General features: G+C 43.9%; 1 protein-coding gene across 4 annotated transcripts in view; it reads left to right on the top strand.

Moving 5' to 3' along the window:
* The window catches only part of LOC125330798 (calcium-activated potassium channel subunit beta-2), a 142775-nt gene that overhangs the window by 45301 nt on the left and 74030 nt on the right, over positions 1 to 23444 (top strand). Inside the window, exon 1 of one of the 4 annotated variants that reach the window (XM_048314437.1) lies at positions 573 to 1211. The exons of the other annotated variants lie outside the window; for them this stretch is intronic. The gene's annotated coding sequence lies outside the window, so the exon portion shown is untranslated. Of the gene's footprint in view, positions 1 to 572; positions 1212 to 23444 lie in introns of those variants that run through there. 4 annotated transcript variants of the gene reach the window in all.

The raw sequence follows: 23444 nt of genomic DNA, 5'->3' as shown, positions 1-23444 counted from the left end.
CTCTGTCCCAGCTTGCCTTGGCTCCAGGGTGCCTCTCCAGTCCTTCAGCCCATGTGTGCCGTTTCTTCTGGCAGAGACACATCTGTGCTGGTGGCTCTTACTTTTGTCCACTAGGGACCAGACTGAGATCAGCAACACCAGTGATAGCAGATGTTGACAAGCCTCGCTGCATCTCGACCTGGGCCGGTCATTAACTGGCAACCAAGAAAAAAGAGGCTCCAAGATCTCCGCAGAGCACTAATATCTCTGAGCTGGTGTCTGGCGATTAGCACAGCTTTACTGAAAACAGCGGTGTCCTGTAGCAACTCTCACCTTCCCCACGTCACAGGCACCTCGAATGCTGTGTATTGCTCTCATTTCTTCTGCCCACCGTCACCCCAGGTGCTGCTTACTCGGAAATTTAGATTGCAAGAGTCCCTGCCATCTGCAAACAGTATTTTGCCTTTTGAGAAGCGCAGTGCACATCTGTGACTGTGCATACAAAGCACAGCGCGGTCCCTACATCCCCCTCGTTCTCTTTATGCCACAGCTGCCTCACAGAGTTTTAAGAACTTTCAGCTTCCAATCGCTACTTCCACTAAGTCCTGCGCCAGCCTCAGCTTGCGGCGGACGCGGATGCTGCCGCTTCCTCTTGCAGTTCGCATCAGCCAGGAGAGCTACGGCACCTTCCATTCCTGGGAGGGATTTTCTCTTTAGTTTCAAAACAGTGTGTGAAAGCCTGCTCTGCAGAAACAGTAGCCTCAGTAAGTTTAAGGATGACTGAAGCTGTTTCCTCTCCCTGGGAGGTTTAAGAACTACGGAGGAATGAATGGAGTTAGACCTATCGCTGCATTCCTAGCAGCCAACCTATTACAGCCCTGAATAGAAGCAGGAATGGCATGTCTAGCCTAGGTTAATAAACCCCACAGAGTACATGCCTAAAAGCACTACGAAACAGCCTTAAGTCAGCTGGGGAAAACTAATTTCAAGCATGGCTGTCTAGTGTGCCTGTCATTCCTATTGTCCTTCCAAACTATTTCAGACATTTTGAGCAGCGAGTACTAAGCGATGAGTTAGCAGGGGTTGTGACATTAATGGTCCAAAAAGGTTTAAGCACCAGGAGGGAACGATGACAGCACTTAACAACCGGTGGCAGTTCGGAGGATTCCGCTGGATCTCTGTGTGTTAATAATTAGGCTTCGCCTCGGAGGAAGATGTGACAACTATCGGAGGTAGGATTTGCATGGGAAACAAAGGGAGCTGTTGCTGTTCGGTGCCCGCTGTTTGTGCTTTGCTCCCCGGCTTTCCGAGCGCAGCCAGGTGCGGCGGCAGCGCTGGGGAGGGGTCGCTGGGATGGGGGGAGAGCCGGAGGTGGAAGTACCGTGGACAGTCCTGTGTTTTATGGCAGGAATACCTCGAGGACAAATTGGCTCAAACCTTGCTGCCTGCTGGCCGTGCATTCCACGTTGCTCTTCCCGCGGAGTAAAATACATAGAGGTCATGCAAGAAAACACTTTACTCCTTTTCTACCGAGCCAGCCGGGCTGTTTCTGAGATGGGAGAAGGGAGAGGGGGAAGCTGCCCTAAAATAAAAGGGGAAGAGGAAAGCCATTGAGCCTGTAAGACGAGAGAGACATGCTATTAACGTGTAAAATGTGTCTGGGGTGCCACCGATGTCATTTTGAAAGGGGAAAAACATTCGCGGGGGAAGGTGGTGGGAGGAATTTTCCGGGTGAGGAACTCCTTAGGTTATAACCTATTGCAAAAGAAGGCGTGAAGTGTCCATCCATTTTGCATAACCAAAGCTTTCTCTGCACTGTTGGCAATGTTTTGCTGGATGAGAATTGTAGTTTCAGAGAGAAAAAGGCATGATTTCCTCCCGTGTCACTGCCAGCCTCCTGGCACTCTCCTCCCCCTGAGAAACCAGTGTGGGGAAGGATGTACACAACATTCGGTTGGATGCTGAGAGGGCTGTGAGCAAGGGCTGAGGGGGAGAATGAACACTGAGTAGGATAACAGGAAAGCTTCCCCTTGAAAAACCTTGTTTCTTCCCAGCCAGAAGTCCAAGAGGTAATAGGCAAACTTAGAAGCCTCCTGTACTTTTTTTATGATGTACCTATTTAGCATCACCAGGCAAGAAAATGTCCGAACATCAGAGTCAGGTCTGCGTGGCCAGACAGGGCAGTGGGGTCTGCACAGGGTCCTGGGCAGGGCTGGGCTGTGAGTTTGGGGTTTTGTCAGTGTGTGTGACCCTCGCCAGGATGAGCAGCAGGAGCACAATGAATGAAAATCATATTCCGTGCATATGCAGGGCCCTTATTGTTTGGTGTGTTTGATCTGAGTGTGATGTTCCCCGGGTTGATGAATTGTTTTGACTTGTTCATTAAAGTTTCATTTCCAAACAACAGAGAGACTTCAGAGTGAGTGGTATTTAGCAACAATAAAATGTTCTGCTTGTGGAAATGCTTCTCACAGGACCTATTAAAAATGCACTTAAAGAAGCTGAGAGTCATATCTTGAAGCAAGAGGTATGGAGTCATTTGCTGTGCTGAATTTGAAAATTAAGGTTATGATGCCATTTTAAATCTACTTTAATGTGGGTGTCACTAAGGATACTTTACAATACTGTTGTCAAAAGCTCACAACTTCGAGAATTCTGTTAGACTGATTGTTTTCATTAAATCTTCATCAGAAAAAGAATTATTATATAGCAGGGACTTACCAAGTAATTCAAATTTACTCATCCTAACTAATGTTCCCTTTAAGGAGAACTTCAGTGTGTTTTACTGCATTGTAAACAGGTCGTGATATAATTAATTTAAAAACAAAACACCAGTGACAATTCAACAACAAAATTGCTAAATACATTCAGTCTAAGTGAATACTGGTTGTGCCAAAAAAAAGCAATATTGGATCAGGAGTGGTAAGAATTGCTTTTAAGAAACATAAATATTCCCCATTTGATCCAAGCAAGAAGAACTTTTCAGTTAACTGCATTACTTTGCATTGGAAATTTGGGGGGAAATAATTTCAACCTGTATTATGTACTCTACAGAGTACATAAAGATAACAGTGAAAACTTTCTTCCAAAGAAACTGTAGCAGTTTGCAGTATGGATCAAAGCATTATTATGCAGAGATATTAAATCTGTGCCAGCAATGAGCAATGCATGTGGAAATCAAGTACGTGGTTTTTCTTCTCCATCTCACTTTTGTCCAGAAGCTTAGACAGTTTTACTTTTTGTACCTCAGTGCCTCTCTGAGGGAAGGGTCTGAAGGGGTAAAACCATGAGGAGGTGGGAGACTGCATTCAACCTGTGCCCAGATTTCTTAGGGACACTTGGGCAAATCCCTCAGCATCTCTGGGAAATGGGCAGTGCAACAGCCCTGCCTTGTAAACAAGACTAATGTGGTAATGATGTAATGGAAATAGAGACCGTGGTGCTCAGGGAATGAAGCTGAACACAGGGCTCCAGACAGGGCAAAATGCAAAGCCAAATTTTGTGGCAGAAGGAGGTTAATGTTTCGGGCATTTTCAACTGTAAAATACGGCATAACGCAAATCCCGGGATCCAAAACTAAACCTGCTCTCAAAATTATCCCAGACAAATTGGCCACTTACAAAAACTTCTGCCACGACCAAATACTCATTCGTCTGAGAGCCTGTCAGAAGTGACTTCAAATCTCTCATCGTTCCATCAATGTGCAGCAGATAGTGAAGCAAACTCCATCAGATTGATTCACGGTGCTAAGGAGTGATTTCCCTGTTTTCTTCAGAAGCTCAATGGCTACTTTTTGCAATGAATCTCACTTGCCTTTTCTGTTATGAATTGTCTGTGGAGGTCATGCAATTTTCTAATTTATTTATTTGGTATTACTTTGGGCTTTCTTCAGCAAACAGCTCATGGCTTACAGATCTTTTGGGAATGGCAAATGTTTGCAAATTCATACTGTGTTGCTTGGTTCAATCCTGTGGTGTTCCTTGATTAGCTGATTTGTGTAGCTAACTGGCAGAAGGCGAATTGCAAATTTCACAACCGAGTGTACTGTTTCATACTGGATTTCCATCACTCTCTGAGCAGTCAGGTTTAAAATTCACGTTTTGCAAGTAGTCATATGAGCACCACATAAGCACTGAAGTGCTCCCACCAGACAGATGTGAGAGCCAGGTTAAACAGCTTTCAATTTCATATGAATATTCATGAAAAGTGTTCGAATTCCTGCAGCTCTCTTAAAATGAATACTTGGCCTCATCCATCCTGCACTGCATGGGCCGTTCTCTCACAGCACTTGCCATGTCCCCATAGTCTCCCCAACTCTCCATTGTAAGTCCACAGTGCCAGTGGAAACTGCTTGTGCAGCCAATTTAGAAGGAAAAAACACCATAATGGAAATTTCTAAATTTTCTGCATTATAACCTCTCCTGTTGTGCCTGCCTTGCACATTCTGTGACATGAAGGCAGCCAACAGGGAGGACAGCAAGAGAGCATCAACGGTGAGGCAGTGAGTGCAGAAGAAAACATTGAAAGAGGGGAAAAATAAGGGTGCCTGGCAGAAGGAGGGATCAGTGACACATAGAGCAGGAACAGAGGAGGTAGGAATGGGAACAGCAGGAACACCTAATACGCAGGTACCATTTTTAACAATGAATCTAGTGAATTTGGGTCATTAACATCAAGGTCTATGGTCTTACTGGACTCAGCCCATGGCAAGCCCTGGAGATGTTGCTCCCAATCCCTCCCTGTGCTCACCAAAAGTGCCACCAAGAAAGAGGTGACACAGTTTACCTTTTGTCATGCAGGGGTCTGATGACATGCCATGGAGGTATGGAAGAGTTGTGAAAATGGCAGATGAGAAGAAAACTATCACCTGGTACATGGTTTAAAAGCAGTCAAAACCAGCTGGGTGAAGAATTTCTCTCAAATGTATTTCCTCACAAACACAAAAAAATTTCAGCTGTCAAAACACCAAGCTCTTTTACTCAGAAACAAATCAAGGGGAGAAGGTTATAAAACATGAATATATTTGCCTTTTGAGATATTTCTGCACTGTACTTATGTCATATAGGAGGAAACCTCATGTCTCCCACTGAGTGAGCTCTATTGTCCATATACTTTATATAGAAAGTCTGGTGTGAGCTGAATCAACAGGGTTTCTAAGACTTCATAGAGTCAACCAGCAGTTACATCCCCGTCAGATGGCCCCTTTTTACCTTTTCAATGATTTTAAAGTCCAATGATCCTAGATATCCTTTTCTATTCTAAAAATAGAAGGGCCTAAATTGCAGGTGCTGTGAGTCACACAGTAAGAGTCACTACAGGCAACACACGTGTATTCATATTCTGTCAGGGCACACAGAACACCAGACTGATACTGCCTGGGGAGAGTCAGAGAACGAGAAGAATTAGAGGAACTAAAGTCAGAGCAAATACAGAGAATCTCTTTGCTAGGACAAAAATTGACTCAATGTAGTCTGGAATGAAATCCCAACTTGAAATTCCCCCTAGATACTGTTAAAACTCCTAGTATGTCTTCAGATACTTTTTCTTTTGTAATACAAAGCTGTCCTGCTACCCATAAATAACTTTCATCTCTGCCTGTGCCAAATGGGATGCCCCAGCCACCCCCAGGCACCCAGCAATTTTGCCTGAATTCAGTGTTCCTCCCACTCAGTGTGCCACTGCATTGTCCTAAATCAACCACTGCCAGAAGGGTTTTGAAGACCAGAGGAGCCAAAAGAGCATTTGTCCCACTTCCCCACTTCCCTGTCAGAGGATCAGAGCTCAGAGTGAAGTTTCTGCTCAAGCCCAAAGTGATTCATCTTTCCAAGATTGCCATCCTGGTGGGCCCCTCCATATATCACTGTCCCTGTGTGCCTGCTTAGGCATGGTACCAAAGAAGGATCAAAATAACATTGCCTGGCTTAAAGAAGTGCTGCAGAAAACATCCCATGTGTATGGCTATGTTTTACTCGTGGGTAAGCTATTTTCCACCTCAGCAGAATGTTACTCCTTACTGACAGCCATTAGTTATTTGCAGATTTAGTTAGGCCTTACAAATGCCAGGCTCCTGAGTGCATAAATAATGTTTCAGAGTAGTAACTTGAAATAAGTCAAACTAGGAATGGTGAGAAGATCTGGAGTATGGTCCCTTTGGGACCTACTACCACTTCTAATTAATATCTGGTACTTAAAGCATCACAGCCCATGGTTAAATCAAAGTCAGAGGGAATAAAGGAATATTAAATCTTCCTGGAGACTTGTGTCCAGGTGCTCCTCGGTGCTGCTGCCAAATACACCAACTCCCTGACCTTGGTTAGGAGTGTAAGGGGTTTTTTGGGGGGACAGCTCAGGGAACCCATCAGCCAGGCTGCCCCAGAGCTGACATTGCCCCTTCCTCTCTTGTTGCCTTCCCATTCCCATCTAGCCCTCCACTCCTGCACCTTCCAGGCTCTCCTGGCCCTCCAAGCTCATGGAACCTCCTGAAAATTGTGCTTTGGTTTTGACTCTTGAGGGAGTCCAGTTGGGAGTCAACGAGCTCCAGAGCAGGTGCAAGAAAAGCAGGAGAAGAGCAGTGAGGTGCAGGCATAGGGAGCAAGGAGCAGTCACAGTCTTGGCACAGCTGAACACACCCCTAAACTGCTCTGCCTTCATGACCTGGTGAGACTGCTGCAGAAATAGGCTTCAGACAACCACAGGCTGACCACAACAATGTGTTGCAGAGCCCAGGACTGGCTGGCTGAAGGGCAGAGAAGGACAACAGTGTGTCTGCACTCGTTGGTCTTTGATTGTCAGGGCCCATCTGGTTATTGATGAGCCGTTTTTAAGCTTATATGTGGAATTTCAGAGCTGCTGCTGTTGTGGTGATAGGGAAAGAATTGATTCAGCTGTGAAAAACTGTCTTTGTGGAGCAGGTGGATGGAGGGCTGTTGTGGTTTGGCAAAGTTCACTCCTCTGGCAAATAAGAGTTTTGGAAAGAAAGTCTGAGGGGAAAGCATCATGTTAACTAGGACATCTTTTTATTCCTTCAACAAAGAATATATAGTTCAAGGCTTAGGGAGCAATAACCCATGCAGGGAACAAAGGAAGTTCATTTGTAACCACAGCCTTTCATTAACTGGAGAATACACAAATGAAAGGTCCCCTGACTCTTAAAAACCACTCTTAGAGATGCCTTAGGGTATATCGAAAATTTCTGACAAATTCCCCCTTTTTTGTTTGCTTCCATACAGCAAGTTGATCTGGGTGCCACTCTGGTCTTTAAAAGCTCTGCTGCTCTCCTAATTATTAATTGCCTGAAACACATATTTTCCCATCTTGCTATAACCATCACAGGACAAACTCTCTGGATATGAAATATCCCAAAAAGTCCAAAGCAAAATCTCTTTTGGTCGAGTTTAATTAAGATGATCCAGTATTTTGTGTGCAGCTGATTTGGAAGGATTTTGTCACAGGTAAACAAGCTTTGGGAAAAAATTGCTTTTATCTCTCCTTACTTTCTGTTCTAGTCGTTTTTCAAGTGGATTAGTATAATCTCTCCTCGGCCAAACTCCATGGCTAGTCTATTCCATCATTGTTCTAATTTTATAAAAGGAAATGACTGAAAGCAATTAATTAAAAAACTCTTCAGAGATGCATATGTGGATGCGCTTATTCACTAAGAACTCAAAACCCCGCTCTGCATTTTAAAACAATTTATCTGGTGCATTAAGCATGAACAGGATGTCTTTGTTAGGTGCACCTATCTTTTGATGTTTCCCTACATGAATATGCTCATTCTGTAGAGGTATCTGCAGTAACAGCTCAGTCAGAGAAGAGCCCCTGTTAAAGCAGGTTTGAGCTTCAGGTGGGTTTCAATTTTCTTTTTTCCTGTGTGATAAAGTTGATTGATTTCAAGTGAGGAGTCTTTCCCTACTGGGACCTGAGCTGTCAAAAGCCATCACTGAACCTGCAAAATTCTGTCATAACACCAGAAGCCCGAACTCTGCTCCAGAACCATCAGAGTTCAGGGAAAATTCCCTGTAATTGACAAGTGAAGTTTTCTTAGCAAAGAAATTCTGCCAGACGGAGCCATTATTTTGTGCACACACAGGCACCCACCTGGGGGACAGTGCTAACACAAAGAGTAAACTCTATTGATATGAGTGAATTCAGCATCACTAAGATGACACGAGGGGCTTCACAATAAAGCCCTGGACTAGGCTATTCATAAACCCTTCAGATCCGTCAAAAGGGCAAATTCCCACATTGTAAAACATAGCTGATTTCTTCAATCAAATAAAACTCAAAATTTCCTTGAATTCAGGGGGAGGGATAAGTCAGAACTCTTGACCCCAAAGCTGTGCCTGCCCTTAGTAAAACTCCAGCACATCTGAGCTGTGAATGCAGATAAGTGCTGGCATCCAGAGCAAGGTGCAGAGGCTCTCCTGGCAGGGCAGGAAGAAGTTTCCTCCGCAGAGGTGTTCCTGCTCTGTGATGAGTGCTCATCCTCAGAGTCAATGCAGCAGCCCTGCTCATCTGCAGGAATACTTCCCAGGCAATTTAAATATTCCTAGGGAGGCTCCTAAAAGATTTAACATACCCTCCTTCTTTCATCGTGAAAACCTGAAGAAAAGGCATTTTTCCATCCTTTTTTGCTTTTCAGTTCATTTATACCCTCTTCAACCTCCATTAAAAGATGCTGGTTGTCTACTCTTTCCACTCTACATTCTCTTGTCTCTATTTAAAACTCTCACATGTCACAGCCTGCTGGTCACTAGCCAGATATCCAGATGGTTCTTCTGCACCACATTGATAGGTGCCTTAGAAATAGCAGGGAGAGAGGGGGGAAAAATATCACTGAAGACTTCAGATGCTCTTTTTGATAAATGGCAACTGTAGATCTAATTAGCCAGCTCCATCCTTTGGAGAAGCTGGGGAAACAACAAGAGCTGCAACCCCACGGAGCAAACACACCAGGACATGTCTCTCACTGTCAAGTTTTCACTTTCCTCTCAGAGCAGTGTCAGACAATGTCCATCTGTCCATCCCTCTTCTGTGAAAGAGACCAGGTTCTGTCAGGGTTTGAAGGTTTGTCTCAGAGCCCATCACCCTTCTGCCTCAGCACCACTGCACTGTGTCAACTACTTTTACACAGACAACTGGTTTCCAGAATAAAGAGCAAACACTGCTCACCTTAATTGCATGAGCATCCCTCTGGCAGTAATCAGGCTAATTGCTTCAGTCAGGCCAGCAGGATTTGGCTCCAAATCAACCACCAAAATGATTATAGCATAAGTGCAGGAGTTCCTTTACAACTCCAAGCCTCACTTGTTAAACATTATTTACACCTCAGAAATGCTGTTTCTCTCTTCCATTTTATCAGGAGAAAGGAAGAAAGGTGCCAGAAGCACCTGTGGGAGTGGGGGGCTGAGCCCACCCCAAATACAATGACAGGGGAGACACGTCTCCTTCCCCTTTGATGAAATGCCATGAGAAGTGTGCCCTGGGGAACTCCCAGTTGCATCATGTCTGGGAATCCGAACAGCCAGTGCTCCTCCTCCCAGGAATGGCACAAAACTGCAGAGCAACCTGCCAAGAAGGGAACCATTGCCTGAATCTGCTCTAACTGCATGTTTGACTTATACCTTAAAGCATGAGATAGCGGATCCTTGGAAATATTGAGCTTGCCCAATAAAATGGATAGATGCTCTCTTTACCTGCAAAAATTTCTAGGAGTTTTTAAAAATCCTATTAAGCAGTTGGTGTGTATGCTGTGGCAAATATTTTAGCATAATACAGAAGTTCCAGCAGATTCATTTTAGCAGCTGGTGCTGGAGAGGACAGGGAGTTAAAATCCCCAGAGCCAGCTAGTACACTGTGCTGGTCATTCCCAAACCAAGGGACCTGGGTGAGGACCTGACAGGAAAACCTTGAAATCCCATTTCCACCGAGAGGTTTGTGGGATAGAACCAGCTATCAAGGGCAAGACCTTCAGTCTGTGTTTTAGAGAGCTGTGCTGTGTATTTTTAAATAGTGGTTTGGTCCATTTTGACTGTTTCCATAACCACCAGTCTCAGGAAGAGCCCAAGCTGGGTTGGGGTCAGTTGGCCTGTCCCAAAGTAGAGTGTGATCCTCAACTGGAGCAAGAGCTGCCACTCAGGCCCACAACCCTGAGATCTGGGGCCTTGAATTAAAATCCCAGCTGGTTTATAGAGTTCAGGGGCCCTGAGGGTTAGGGAGGAGGTGAGCAAGGTGATCAAGTGACCACGTTGAGCACCTGCAACCTGACTTGGTCCTGCTGAGCTCCTCAAATCTCCTAGTGCAGCTAAAGCTTTTTTCTAAGCAGTTCCAGCCCACTGCCTCCCCTCTTACAAAAATCTTTACACGTCTCTAATCATTTTTACTGTCAATCTCTGCACTCTTTTTATAACCATTAAAGACTTTATGAGATAGGATGACCAGAAATGAAAAAAAGATTCTGAGGATAAAGCATGCAATTGATTTATGTTAACGGCACTGTAATAATATTTTCAGTGTTTGATTTCTTTTTCATTCTGTACACAGCTAAAATGACGATTACTTTTCTATACATCTTTCACTTATTGAACAGCCACTTACATTGGGCTCCACAAATTTGTTCTCAGGTCTGTTTCCAAAGCAGTTAAAATATAATTAATTTAAAATCTTCCAACACATAAGAAGTTGAGGCAGTTCTCTCCAATCCATCTTACTAGAATTCATCAATGAATTTCACCAGCTGTCATGCTTCTTGTGCATTTGTCTTTGTAAAACTCCTCTGACTTCACCAGCTTTGACACACTTAACAACTGCAACTGTCAATACGAAAAAAACTCCCACTCTAATTTCTATTGAACCACACCATCAGCCTTAGAAGCCCCCTAGATGTGCATGGATAAATATCATAGTCACCTGTGACAGCATCTTTAATGATTTTAACATTTTTACAGTGGTAGCTTTCATTTCTTATGCATAAGTCAGAGATTAAAAAGTGAAGTGTGCCAAGATATGTTGGAGTTTATAAAGGAAATCAGAGAACAAAAGTTGTTGCTTAATTTTGCTTTCATAATAGATTCTGTCTTGAAATATTAGGTGTCAAATCACCTTACCCTAAAAGGATTAGGATATGAAAAGCATCTCTCAGTGATGGAGGGGAATAAACCCTGACTATTTCTATGATAAACCAACAGAAGGGATTTTACAGGACAGTGTCGACAATAGCCAGAGACTAAGCATAAATAGGATTTTAATCTGTTTGTCAGCTAAAGATGAACAAAAACCAGCCCAATTCCCATCTCAAAGTTGATACAAAATCCTACACAAGTATTTCATCAGAGGCCTGACAAAGTCACTTTCCTTTCTTCTTTTTATTACAAGGTGGTTGTAGCCCTGCCTTATTCTAGCTGGTGGGAGACAGAAATACAATATCACAAATTTGGCATCTCTTGGAAGCTGGAAACACCAACAATAAAAATATTTTATCTTCTAAGAGTTGCCAGAATTAAGGGCTACATTTTTCAAAGCAGCTCATCATCAAGAGTGCCTTCAGACTTCCCTGGGAAACAGAACTGAGAACAGGGGCACTGGTCTTTCATTCCCAGCCTACAAAACAACTAACAGCCTTCACACCTTCCCTACAGGCTAGAAAACAGGCAAGATGTGGGCAAGTGATTTTATGTTAAGGGATTTCACAGTTGCAAATGGTCTCACCTAAACCTGTTTTGTAGGTGTCACCTAATATCGAGTCTATTTTTTGGGATGAAACACTGGCATCATTAACTGCTGCAGGCACAGGAGCCCATCCCCAGCACGAGGTCTGAATATGTGCCTGTGTGTTCAGCTCATGAGGCCGTACAGCAGCTCTGGTGTGCCTTCATGCATGATACATAGCACAGAGTTACCCAACTAGCAAGTACAATTTTAGCTAATTGCCGTATTTATTATTAATGTGTGTGACATGGTAGCCAATTAAAGCCTCATGTTGAGCCAGGTGGAAGACAAACATGTAGCCATAAAGATCAATTAAATGCATTTAGAGGTTGCACATGAATGCAACATACAGCCCAAGAACGTGCTGGGCCACAAGCCAGTGTGTCTGTACAGGGAGGGCTGCACAGACTCCAGCACCTCCACATCACACACACACACACACAGAGCCTCTCTGCCTGCCTCAGTCTCCTGGAGGCAGATTTCTGAACTCCTTGGTGTGAGCAGCAGAGAGGAACGAAGGATTGGGACAGTAGCAGCTGCAAATGAATTGCCGTATCACAGGTACTGAATGATGATTTTGCAGCTCACTGAGGCTGGATGGGTGATAAGTAATATCCTGGGGTGGAGAGAGGGAGAGCAAAGTGGTCTGGCCAGGCAAGTGAAAGTCAGAGGAGTAATTAATTAGGGACCACACCATTTTCTAGCTCTTTCTCTCTGGCAATTTTTTTTCTGGGATGTGTGTTTACAGCATCACGGTAACTGGACTATCATCAGCTTTTCCTTCAAAGAGTCTGCTACCTGCCAGTAAATTGCACTGTATAATAGCACAAACACAGCAGAATGACATTTTCACTCACGAGGTTTCATAGTAACTACATAAAAAAATCTTCCCTCTCTGAAGCAGTAACAGCCTTTCGGATTCTCAAGATCTCATTTCCCAGGATAGCACTTTTTTTCCATTTCTTCTTATGTGTTTTTTCATATGTTATATTTCTGGCTTTCATGTGCACATGATTCGGACACATTGCTTGTCCAAACAGAGTGCCTTTTCCTCTCTAACTCACCCTTTTCATCTATAACTTATTTTATTGCCAGACATGAAAAAACAGCTACAAATTATATGACAGCATCTCCCCAGCTCCTGAGATTTTAGATGTGTCTTGTGCTGTGGTATCTCTTTCACTAAATCTGTGAGAATAAGACAGAACATGTGTTGCAAAAGAAGTGTTTTATCATAAATTAACCCTCATTTCTTCATTCAGATTCTAGAGATATTGTCAAATTACTTCACCTTCTGCTAACTCTTGGTTGTCTCTACTATCCATCCTCACAATTGAAAAATCAAACCACCAGGTTGTTATATGTGAAAAGTAGTTTTTACTGTAAGAAAATGAAACATCAAAATAAATGCTGAAACCAATAAACTTCAGAAAAAGCAAAGCTACAGCTGTCATCCTTATCATCAAGAATGGCAGCAGCATCACAGCTAAAAATGAAAATCCTCAAATTCTGTGTTCCACAATGCCAGGTAGTGACTGTACCAGCCCACAGCAGGAACTGATCCCTACTCAGTGAAGGCTGTGTGTTTTGACCGAAAAGGTGTCAGAAGAAGGATTGTATTTTCTTATTTGGAAAGAGATGAACAAAGGCACAGAAAATCTGCCTGTATTGTACCAAAACACATAGGAAGCTTGAAACAAAGTTAGCAGTCAGTCCCCCAAACCCCAGCACAATTACTAAACCCCAGTTAATGGCTCCTACATTCATGGAGTCGTGCCCATTTTTGCTTTATTCCCCTGGGTCAGTGCACCTGGTGTAAGAGCTGCCACCCACATAGGACAAATGCTCTGCCTAGATGCAATCCTGCCTTCAAAGCCAGCCAGTAACAGCCTTCTGAGGAAGCTGCAAGAAATTCCCTAACTGGTAAACACAGGATAATCTATGCCAACAGTGGTCTTACCCTGACAGAGATTAACTTTAAGCCTTGAAGCATGAATTTTTACGGAGTTCCAAAATTTAATTTATTAGTGCTAAATATTATTACTCAAAGCACTCTCGTAGCTCACAGACGTGTCCATTCCATCGCAGGAGCTGCACTCCCATGCTGAACCATCCAGTTACCTTTTTAATTAGCACAATTATTTGTGATGGACATTAGAGGATCATGTGAAACCCAGAGGTTCGTCAGTTAATGAGTACCACAGGTTAATGAAGGAGGAGGATGGAGAGGAGCACAGCATATTTTTGCCTAGTCCTAGTATTCACAAGTGAGATTATAGAGGAAGGTAAATAACACTGAAATGCTGCCAGCCTCGTTTCCCTGGATTTCTGAATTGCTTCCCCTTCGCTGTTGCCATGCCAAGCTCTGAACTGCTTTATGCCAAACTGCATACAAACAAATGTGCAGAAAATTCATTTCAAAGTCTGACTTAACACTAATACAAGCAACAACCAAACGTGAAAAGAGTGTGTCTAAGCAGTTGGGCTACGGCTGCTCTTTCTGTGATCACTTAAATGCAGAAGAGAAACAATAAAGCCAGATTTGCTTTTATCTCATCGCAACTAAGCCCTGGATTTTGTGTAAACAGATACCAAATGCACCTAAACCTCTTAAACAGCTTTCCCCCCCCCCCCCAAACACACAAAGCAAAGCCTAGCTTTGGGGTAGGAAGGAAAGGAAAACTTTGTTGTGTCCTTTTAGGAATATTTTGAACTGCCTTTTCAAGGGTCATTTTTTCCCATTACAGCTCCCAGAAAACACATAATGCTGCAGTTGAGATGAATTGCATCAGGCAGCTGAAGGAAATCTGTGACAACAAACCCATGTGGAAAAACTGTTGTTTTTATATGCACATTTCTAAAGTTTTATCAAACTAGTAGGAACCACAACATTTGTTTTCCCCCAAGTATCTGAATTTACAAGGATGCCCAAGGCAATTTGGTGCTGAGCAGTGGGGGAAGAGGTGTGCAGGTGGTGTCTGGCCACAGGCAGCAGGAGCAGCTCCTTGGGCATCAAATCACAGCTGCTCCCACTGGGGCCATCACCTCCTGGGGAGAGGTGAGGCTGGCCAGAAAGCTGCGGGCAATTAGAGGTAATTAACCCAGCTGGAAACGAATCCCAGGCTGCTATTAGTGAGGCACTCAGGGGAAGGAAGGGGTCCATGAGTCCAGACTCTGTGTTTCCCTTTCTTGAGTGGCCTGCTTGACAGAGAAACATCAGCAGGAGGATCATTTCCCCCCTTCCTGTGCTAAGGAAAAACACCCCAGGGTGGGAGTCACCCACCCTACTGCCCTCACCTGTCATTACCACTCGTCCTCCAGGTACCTCCAAGTATCCCAGGTCATCTTTTACCTCTCTGCTGCCTCCCATGGTCTCACCAGGAGGTTTCCTCCACCCCAAACCTGGGCTGTGAGGGTGCTCACTGCACAAGAAGGAAAAGGGTATGGCCAAGACCATGAACATGCTTTCTCTTAGGTACCTCATTAGAGACATACAGCTGTAAAATAAAAGTAAAAATAAGGCAAGGGTTGAGGCAGAACTGTCGTGTTTCAGGGACACCCTGTCCAAGGGAAGGCAAGGACTCCTAACCACCACGTTCCACAGACCTTGGAAAATGCAGCACTTCCCAACCTCCTTTTCTCTTCCACTCCCCAGCACAAAACAAAGCTGTGTGTCATTTACCCCAATGGCAGCTGCAGCTTATTAGGAGACAGCCCAGTTTCTCAGATTTGCAATTGCATTCATGGACATTTAGCTGTTTTGTAAAAAGGTAACAAGTTCAGGTCGGCTGGGGACAGGCCAGGGCAGCTTCTTTCCCTCTGTAAAGCTCCCTTTGCAGTGAACTCATGCTTGGCCTGAAAGCAGCCTAGGCAGAGGGGTTCCAAAGGCAGTAATTCAGTTATCTCTTCCCTACAAGATACACAGAACTCCCAAAAAGTTGTGCTTTTTTACTCAAGAGAACAAAGATGGCACAATTCCCTTCCTCACAGGCAGTGTTGACCCTGCTCCTTCAGCCCCTGCTATGCAGCCTTTTAAAAACAACAAACCATTCAACCAAATCCCCAGAAGAGCCTTTTTCAGCTTCTCCTTCACTGTTAGACATGTGAGCAGCATGACCTTGCTGCCAGTGAGGGTTGGCTGAGATGGAGCCCACATGAGGAGCCACTGGTGCCCTGCACTAATCACTTGTCACTACCCAGCTCCGCGTGGTTTCACCATGGCAATTGCTCTGCCCTCCAGCAGATAGTGACTTTTAGGTAGTGCAATCCATACACCTTCTGCCAGGCAATCACTGGTCACTGCCACAGCTAGCCAAGTGCTCTGCTTGCCCTGTTCATCTATAATCCACCGTGGCACCTTTCAAAGACACGGGTAAAAAGCAGATCACTTCGGTAAAATCACCCCTCTCTCTTCCCATCCCATTTTCCCTCGTTATGTCCTTCCCCTGACCACAGTGAGTAGCTGATCTTTAGCAGCACATGCCCCACAAAGGCAGGGGACATTTGTAGTGCCACTCAAGATAAGTTAAGGCCTTTAATCTTTCAGAACTATTTGCCTCGCCAGATGTTCACTATCAGAGTTTGCTCCAGCTGACTAAGGCTCTCTGGCATCTAAATGTCTAAAAAATATAGTGCACTTAAGACATGTTCTTCTGCTCTCATTAATCCTAGCTAGCAGTGGAATATACAAATATTTGCAGTCCCTCCAAAGCTTCTGAGAAGGTGAAAAAGCTCAGAGCAAAACAAGCCCACAGGGTAAGCAAAGTCTAAGGACCAAAAAAACCCAAACCCCACTTTTAGGCAGTGCCATATCAATCCACTGGCTGCACACAGATGCAGAGCATGGGTCTGAGCAGTTAAATATCTCCTCTTTTTTAGGCAGCAGCCTTTCCTGCCCAGCCAGAACCATGAAGCTGACCAGCAAGGAGCACAAAACGGTTCCCTAGTGCTGAGGCTACCCACACAAGAATAATTACAAATACAGAATAGCCAGAAAATGGAGTTGACAGCATGAAAATGTCAGTTCAGAACTCAGTGGGGGAAAAAAAGGTATAAATCACTAACTTTTAAGACAGGACTAGTCTCACTAAGAAGTACATTTAAAGTTAAATTATCTTGGCTATGGCAGAGAAAGGTCAGTTAATCCCTTTATTTGGAGCACACAGCTATTCCCTAGGATGCATTTTTTTCCTTGTTCCATGCAAGTTTTTGTATCATAGGGGTCCCAGCCTTCAACACAATTAAGAGTAATTGAATTTTCATTTGCACTGTTGCTTTGTTCTCATCTTGCTGAACTAAATGCAGTTTTCAGCCCCACTCCTCCACATATTAATTCTTCCATTGGCTTTATGGAAGCCATCAATTTACTGCCTGGCTTTTCTCATGATTTAAAAGCATCATCTCAGTAACATTGTTATCTACCAGCCACATTTCACAGATATTGTGGAAGTGGTTTATACTGATATCTTGCTTAGCATCTGGCTGACAGGACAATTCAGGGAAATATTGCCAGAGATATAAGGCCATTTTGCCATAAATAATGAGCTTTAAAGCTTAACAGGTTGTTTTCTTCAGAAGAAACCATAGCAGTACTCCTATGCACAAAATAGCCACTTGCCATACAAAGGCTGAGATGGAAAGTGCCTCTTAATGCATTAAATAAATCCTAGAGTGACCAAGCAACAGCATAGTTCTGATCTGAAGCTTTTCATGGCTTCTTGAATTATCTAATTTGCCAGAAGTGAGTGACTGCTTCTGGGAGTATATGTTAGCTAATAATGCAGTCCAGAGTTATTAAGGTTTATCATGTAAATCTTTATTTGAATGCTTTTAAAATGCATATTACTTTCTTGATAAACTATGATGGTTCCTTTGGAGCCATTAATACAAATTAGGGTGCATACCAGATGTAGTAGAAGGCCTTATGAAAAGTACTTATTCCACATGCAGAGCAATCAGCTTTTAAATGTTATTAAATACTGCAGTTGTAATGTTTTCCCCCAGTCTCACAGATCAGATCACTTTTTAAAAAATATTTCTTACTAAATTTCATTTCCTCAGATAAAAGCCCAGTTTTCAGTTGTGAAGCCAGGAGGTGAGAAGTTAGAGACTGACAAATTGCAGGGAGGGGAGGACAAGTTCCTTTTATTTGTACCAGTTAGAATTCCCCAGATACTGTTCATAAATAATTTCCATAATCTAAAAAAAATGTTGCTTTTGGTCAGAAACCTCCTATGTACATGCAGAGCAGAGTTTTTTGGTTATTATTCTTGCCTCCAGGTCCTTGTGTTTGGTGCCTTTTTACAACATGCCACAGCTACCTCTGCCCTGCATAGCGAATCCACAGCAATAAATTTATTTTCCATAGTCATAGTGGGTTTAGGTTTATTCACCACACCGTAGCACTGTTGCGAACATCATCCCCACGTGGAGAACCCTACCTTGATGCATGTTAAATGAATATGGTGAAAGAAAGAAAAGCTGCATTGACTTCAGCTAGAGTCAGGTCAAATCACAGCATCTCACCTTGGCCTCCTCCAAGCTCCTCCAAGGCAAAATGAGGTTTTGAGCCAGGCACACTCTGCAAGGCAAAACCAGGGGCTGTGGAAATGAGTCAGTTTCTGGGGGAATGGTGCAAACATTAGCTCAGCTATTATTACAGATGGCTTGGCTGAAGGAGATCTTTGCTGTGAAATAAGAAAAAGAGAAAAATCTGAGTAAAAGTCCTGGGATTTGCCCCATGATGGATAAAGTGACCTTGTAATCACTGTGACTGGCTCATGACCTTCACAGACTGGTTGTCAAAGGTAAAGGGAGGATGGTTTCCTTTGTGTATTGTGGCAGATATAAAAACTGGATAAAAATTGCCTTCATACAGGAAAAGACCTGAGGATGGGTCCTGTATTGCTTTCTAACAGAAAGATCCCCAAACCTCTTCATGAACTGTCCTCACAGCTCCATTCCTGTACCCCCTTGCCAGGGGGGAGGCAAGCAGCTCTCCTGCCTGGGTGTGGAGCAATGTCACTTTGCAAACCTTCTCAGGTGCTTGCAAAATATTGCTGGATCAAACTAGCCATGAGAAATTGGCAAGAGGGTAACAGGGAGAGCATCTGCAGGCACTTGGGGAGCCATAAGCTGCTGCAGCAGCACTCATCCACCCTACGTGTCAGCTAAGTTAACTCAAGAGGGGCTACAAAACCAGGGAGAGAAAACTCTTTCTGTCTGGCAAACCCTGCTTTCTGAGCATCAGTTACAATTTTTGCAAGCTTCTGTAGTGTTACAACTTGGTACCAATTATGCATTTGAAGACAATCTGCTGGGAAAAAAAAAGCTGTTAGCATTCCTTGACATATTTCTGCTCATTAGACTGCAACAGGTAGCAGGGGACTATGGAAAGAGGGGGTTTTTTATGTGTTAAATCTGCAGGTATTCATCTACAAAGTCCTTTATTCATCAGTGATGTATCATGCTGATGTTGAGCACATCCTGTACACACAGATATATCTTCTTGACAGACTAAGACAGGCAGGATTTGGAGAGAAATTCTGCTTTTTAAAAACAACCTCAAGCAAACTGCCCATATCAGATTCAGTTTCCCTTGTTTATGTTTTTGAGACCCATCTCCATTGTTATCACATTCCTACTAAAACTTGTGGTTTCAGACTTTGGCAAGTTCTGTTGAAAGCAAGATAATTGAAACACATTAAAACCTTTTCCAACGGATCAAGTGAGACTATCTGAAGGAGTGTTTTCCTTCCCTGCGGCTCTTACCTCTATTATTTTCTTTCCTATAATGAACCTTCTTGGTCTAAGTTCAAACTTTTACCTTTTCACACCCTTTGCATGAAACAAGTTTGGTTTTACTATGGCAACCGTGCGTCAAAGGTAGGATCTTTTCTCTGTCTCTAGAGACAGACGTCTCCAGACTTCTGCTTCTCTCTCCTTTAAGCAAAGATTGAAATATACATGGCAGCAAGGCCTGTAAGATTCAGCTGCCACAGATGTTGGTGTGAACTGTTTCTGTGTTTATGGACAGAGCAGGCAGATGCAGTGTCAGATTAGCTCTTCTCATCTCCCAGGTGTGGGGTAGATGGCTCTGGATGTGCTCCAGGCAAAGGGGCACTCAACAAAAGCTGTCACAATAATGCTGCGTTTTTATTCTATGAAAAGCAGTGTGAGGCATCAGCTCTCTTATTGCTCCTTGCATGGTGAGGAGCAGCACTATGAAAGATTATAGTGCAGTTGGGAAGTATAGAGAAGGTGATAATTTATATTATAATGTCCAATAATAATGTATGTGCATGTGTTCCCATAAAAGCTAAGACACCCTCAGAGTTCATCACTTTCTGCACGATTTTAGTCACTACACAGTCACACACGAAGGCCTTCAGCTGCCAGCACATGTTGATATTTCTGGGGTTTTTCTGTTAAACTGAGCAAGGATTTGAGCAGTGTTCCATTAACCCAGGCCTAGGAGGTGGTTTTGGCATAGGATGCTCCTGTTGCTGCCATATCCAGTGGCTCCAGTCACTGGCGCGGTGCCTGCGCTCGACACGGAGCAGACACGGGGCCGTGTGAGGCAGGCACTTGTAGGCAAACACACTGCAGGGCTGTAAAATTAACACCTAAGTGGCAGGGAGAGCATGAAAGCTAAAAATACTCACTGCATGCCCGCAGCCAAATTTGGAGCTTGCATTAGGCAGCCTTGTTTCTTACCCCGGCTCCAGGCTGTCTCCTCTCAGCATCTGAGCCAGCCACACTCAGCCACTGCCCCAACAGCTTTGGAATAGTCACTGATACTCCTTTTTGTGGTCCTCTCAAGAGGAGGTGGCAGATGAGCAGCTCCAAACCTCTTGGGAGGTGCAAGCAAGAGGGCTCATAGGCACTTTCCCACCTTGCTTTCCAGATCTCTCCACGGAGATCAGCAGCAGACTGAAAACAATCGAGTCCCACTTCCACACCACTCCAAGAGGGTAGGAGCACTGGAGAGAGAGAAGCAGAGAGAGAATTACCGTGCAACACATCTAAGATGATTACCATTTAATATATGCTATTCTGCTAGAGAGACTCACAGCCCTGTGCAATGGCCTGTGCTCTCCCAAGAACATTTCCTTTAAAGTGGTCTTTGTGACTATGGCAGACAGGTACCTCCCAGCTGTCTCACACTGGGACTGCTCTCAACCACAGTAGAGCAAAGAGGGGTACAAATTCAAGCGTAAGCAGCAGGCAGAAGTTAAATTTTATACAGAGAAGAGGTTTATTCAAAGAGCAATGCGTTAGGGAAGCATTTTGTTTCCTTTCTCTGCAGTGCTGCTGTGCCTTTCATTTAAAATTATTGAGAGGTGGAGTTAAATTTACAAGCAGCAAGGATGTAGGAAAAGTTGATAACAGCCATGGGCTCAGTCTATAGGGATTGATCCTGCCAGTGATTGAGCTGCTTTCCATTTAAAGGGCTGACAGCAACGCTGGGTGTTCGATTTACCCTTCCAGTGCCAGGATTTTTTACCCAGACTTCCTCTGTCCTCTCCAGGACTGTCAGAATATCTTTCCATACTGCTAAATACTTAATTTCCTTGATTACTGTAGCAATCCAACACAGTAATCGAGCAGATGCAAAAATTTCTTGAGCAGACATTCACTGTGACCACAGTGTCCCAGGGGCATTTCTGATAAGAGTATGAAGCCAAAGAGGTTTTTTAAAGTTTTAGAGCTCCCAGAAATGATCTTAAGACATTACAAAAATTCTCCAGACCTGCCAGTCATAGCAGTGCCCGGCAGCCCACATTGATTTTCCTGAGTGGGTAGCTTTATTTCCAGAAGTGCTCACACATATTCAGGTTGTTGCAATAGTCCCAGAGGAGATGGTCTTTCAGGAGGGCAAAACACTATCACCATATATTACACACAGCTCTCCTCCATCTCAGACCTCTCCAGTCTGCACTCCCATCCCCAGAAAGTCTGGTCTTATCAATCCATCTGAGGTACTTCAACTTCTCTGACCTGATACCAGTCAACTAAGTAACCAAGAGGTTTACAATTCACAGAATCACAGGGTATTCTGAGTTGGAAGGGACCTGCAAGGATCCCCCAACTCTTAGATGACTGGTTTCCCCTCAAGATAAAAATAAAACAGCTAATAGTTGCCGAACTTTTGAAACAAAACACCAAAAGCCTGTTAACATTTCCCTGGGGTTTCAAAGAACCTTCTTTAAAGCTGTCATTCATCAGAGTTCCATTTAGCCATCTCCAAAGCAGCGTGTCCTCCAGCGGCAGCTCACCAAATGTCACCCCTATTGACCCACAGCCACATGTGCAGTGGCTGGGCTGGGAGAGGATCCCAGCCCCCACCAGGACTAAGTCCCACACCGAGATCTGAGCTTAAACCACACAGTTATCCCCTGCTACCGAGGGGTGCAATGAACTGCAGCACTGAAGGGAGGAAGCTGGAGGTTTGCTGCAGTCCCCTCTTTTCCTGCAACCAGTGCAGAGAAATAATGGAAAACAGATCACTGAGGGACAAGAAATAAGTAAGACCCATGAAAAATTGGGACCAGGTATCTCTCTGAGAAAACCAATGCAGAGATTAGCACTGGGTAGCTCCAGCCTCAACAATCTCAGATGATCTGTGACTGAAGTCTGGAGTGCAAGGCAGCCAGCCAGGAAGGGGAAATCATTTCAGCTCAGGGTTATTTCTATTTTTAACATTTGTGTGCTTATTTCTGCCTTTCACACAAAATGCAGTGCAGACAACTACCTGTGCACCGAATTGCAGAGGTAGCCAGGGTGGCTGCAGATTCAGGTGAAGATGCAGAAGGAGACATTTCTTAAGTGGGAAAAGCCAGTGATAACCAAGGAAATTAAATCTCTTTTACCCCCTTGGTAAATCCCTCTCCAGGCAGTTCTGGGACAAATTAGCAATTGGTTATAAACCCCAGAGGTATATTAGGAAGCCTACATTCCATCTGATGATTTTTAGGTCAACTCTTAGAGATTCACATAAGAAAATGTGTTATTGGCCAAATGTAAATATTTCTCCCTCCAATTTTTTAACAATCTTGCTCCTGACTAAGGAATAGTTGGCAAATAAAGGAGCTGCCATCTTATCCACGGGAGAGGGTTCACCCAGGCATGTTACTGCAGACAGCTACATTGTAGGGAGTAGTTAGCAGTAATGAATAATTAATGAATAAATAATGTATTTGTGTCTCAATACCCCAAGGTCTTTGGGCACCTTCACAGAAAATAATTAAAACAATAGATTACAAATAAGATGACAAGTCCCCAGGCAAGTGGATGAACATAAACCCACAGTAATGTAAAAACAGAGAGGATGTGAAGGCAGGAGCTAAAAAGTTCTTGTGCTTTGTTCTACAGAGTGCACAGCTCCTGATGGTGCACTGTGCCCTGCCCTGGGATGGGGAGAAGCAAAAACCAAAGACAAATACCAGTCCTAGCAAGAAATATTCACAAGCCCTACTGTCAAAAGCATCTCAACATTAAATAATGATAGTTGGGGAAGGAAAACACAGGTTTACAGGTTTCGGAGATGCCTGAATCCCTGAGTGCAACTGGTATGAGATGCAGGTAGTTCCTGGCCATGTCACCTGTGAGGGCCGTTTTCAGTAAATTCTCCAGCAATTCAAATGGTTTGGGGGGAAAAGAGCAATTCCTGAGTATTTCCAGCTTTGTACCTCTTACACAGGTCATATACCATAACTGCTGATAGCTGGGCCAGACACCATCATTAACAGAAAGCAGCC

This window comes from Corvus hawaiiensis, chromosome 10, assembly GCF_020740725.1.
Source record: "Corvus hawaiiensis isolate bCorHaw1 chromosome 10, bCorHaw1.pri.cur, whole genome shotgun sequence".
Lineage (NCBI taxonomy): Eukaryota > Metazoa > Chordata > Aves > Passeriformes > Corvidae > Corvus > Corvus hawaiiensis.
This window is presented reverse-complemented; position numbering and strand designations above follow the sequence as displayed.